Source organism: Coregonus clupeaformis, unplaced genomic scaffold (genome assembly GCF_020615455.1).
Source record: "Coregonus clupeaformis isolate EN_2021a unplaced genomic scaffold, ASM2061545v1 scaf4107, whole genome shotgun sequence".
In the NCBI taxonomy this organism is placed as follows: Eukaryota; Metazoa; Chordata; class Actinopteri; order Salmoniformes; family Salmonidae; genus Coregonus; species Coregonus clupeaformis.
In genome coordinates, this window is record NW_025537561.1 from 3,320 (window position 1) to 5,963 (window position 2,644).

Genomic DNA, 2,644 nt, shown 5'->3' on the forward strand with positions numbered 1-2,644 from the left:
TGTAGGCTACATGGACTATAGTGTTTAGGTCTGAAACCTGTAGGCTAATGGACTATAGTGTTTAGGCTGAAAACTGTAGGGCTACATGGACTATAGTGTTTAGGTCTGAAACCAGTAGGCCAATGGACTATAGTGTTTAGGTCTGAAACTCAGAGGAGGAACATGGACTATAGTGTTTAGGTCTGAAACCTGTAGGCTACATGGATAGATAGTGTTTAGGTTGAAACCCTAGGCTGACATGGATATATAGGTTGGAAACTGTAGGTACATGGACTATAGTGTTTAGGTGAAACCTGTAGGTAATGGACTATAGTGTTAGTGTCGGAAACCTGTAGGCTACATGGACTATAGTGTTTAGGTCTGAAACCTGTAGGCTACATGGACTATAGTGTTTAGGTCTGAAACTCCTGTAGGCTACATGGACTATAGTGTTTAGGTCTGAAACCTGTAGGCTACATGGACTATGGTGTTTAGGTCTGAAACCTGTAGGCTACATGGACTGTAGTGTTTAGGTTCTGAAACCTGTAGGCTACATGGAATATAGTTTTAGGTCTGAAACCTGTAGGCTACATGGACTATAGTGTTTAGGTCTGAAACCTGTAGGCTACATGGACTATAGTGTTTAGGTCTGAAACCTGTAGGCTACATGGATATGAGAAGTTTAGGTCTGAAACCTGTAGGCTACATGACGAATATAGTGTTTAGGTCTGAAACCTGTAGGCTACATGGACTATAGTGTTTAGGTCTGAAACCTGTAGGTAATGGAATATGGTGGTTTAGGTCTGAAACTCTGTAGGTTACATGGATATAGTGTTTAGGTTGAAAACTGTAGGCTAAGTATGGACTATAGTGTTTAGGTCTGAAACCGGTAGGCTACATGGACTATAGTGTTTAGGTCTGAAACCTTGTGAGGCTACATGGACTATGAGAGGATAGGTCTGAAACCTGTACTACATGGACTATAGTGTTAGGTTGAAAACCTGTAGGTAAGGACTATAGTGTAGGTTGAAACCTTAGATACATGGATATAGCGTTTAGGTTGAAAACCTGTAGGCTAATGGATTTAGTGTTTAGGTTGAAACCTGTAGGCTACATGGATATAGTGTTTGGGGGTCTGGAAGCTGTAGGATACATGGACTATAGTGTTTAGGTTGAAAACCCTGTAGGATAATGATATAGTGTTTAGGTTGGAACCTAGGAAAGGATATAGTGTTTAGGTTGAAACCGTAGGGTACATGGACTATAGTGTTTAGGTCTGAAACCTGTAGGCTACATGGATATAGTGTTTAGGTTTGGAAGTCAATAATGGACTATAGTGTTTAGGTCTGGAAGCCGGAGGATACATGGATAGAGTGTTAGGTTGAAAAGGTAATGGATATAGTGTAGGTTGAAACCTGTAGGCTAAGAAGGACTAAGTGTGTAGGTTTGAAAGAGGACACATGGACTATAGTGTATGAAACCGTAGTAATGAATAGTGTAGTTGAAACCTGTAGGCTAATGGACTATAGTGTTTAGGTTGAAAACTGCGAGGATAGGACTATAGTGTTTAGGTCTGAAACCCGGAGGCTACATGGACTATAGGTAGGTTGAAACCAGCTAATGGACTATAGTGTTTAGGTGAAAGAACATGGATATAGTGTTTAGGTTGAAACCCTGTAGGCTACATGGACTATAGTGTTTAGGTTGAAAACCAGTAGGCTACATGGACTATAGTGTTTAGGTTGAAACCGTAGGCAAGGAATAGAGCTGAAAAGAGGCTAATGGACTATAGTGTAGGTCGAAACCTGTAGGCTAAGCATGGACTAGTAGTGTTTAGGTCTGAAACCTTATAATGGACTATAGCGTTAGTTGAAACCTGTAGGTAATGGATATAGTGTTTAGGTCTGAAACTGTAGGCTACATGGACTATAGTGTTTAGGTTGAAAACCTGTAGGCTACATGGACTATGTAAGTTGAAACTGTAGGTAATGGAAGTAGTGTTAAGGTCCGAAACCAGGTAATGGATATAGTGTTTAGGTTGAAACCTGTAGGCTACATGGACTATAGTGTTTAGGTCTGAAACCTGTAGCTACATGGAATATAGTGTTAAGGTTGAAACCCGAAGGCAAGGATATAGTGTTAGGTTGAAACTGTAGTAATGGAATATAGTGTTTAGGTCTGAAACCCGTAGGCTACATGGACTATAGTGTTTAGGTCTGAAACCGGAGGCTAATGGACTATGAGTGTTTAGGTCTGAAACCTGTAGGCTAATGGACATAGTGTTGTAGGTTGAAACCTGTATGGTACATGGACTAGAGTGGTTAGTCTGAAACCCTGTAGGGTACATGGACTATGGGTTTAGGTTGAAACCTGTATGGTTACATGGACTATAGTGTTTAGGTCTGAAACCTGTAGGCTACATGGAATATGGTGTTTAGGTCTGGAACTGTAGTTACATAGACTATAGTGTTGAGGTTGAAACCTGTAGGCTACATGGACTATAGTGTTTAGGTCTGAAACCTGTAGGCTACATGGACTATAGTGTTTAGGTCTGAAACCTGTAGGCTACATGGACTATAGCGTTTAGTAGTCTGAAACCCGTAGGCTACATGGACTATAGTGTTAGAAACCGTAGTAATGGACTATAGCGTTAGGTCTGAAACCT

General features: G+C 40.8%; 1 long non-coding RNA gene across 1 annotated transcript; it reads left to right on the forward strand.

Moving 5' to 3' along the window:
• Window positions 1-721: 721 nt before the first annotated feature.
• On the forward strand, window positions 722-1,723 carry LOC123490531. Its single transcript, XR_006660977.1, has 3 exons — window positions 722-758; window positions 873-907; window positions 1,695-1,723. It is a non-coding gene; the product is annotated as an uncharacterized LOC123490531 (long non-coding RNA).
• Window positions 1,724-2,644: the final 921 nt, after the last annotated feature.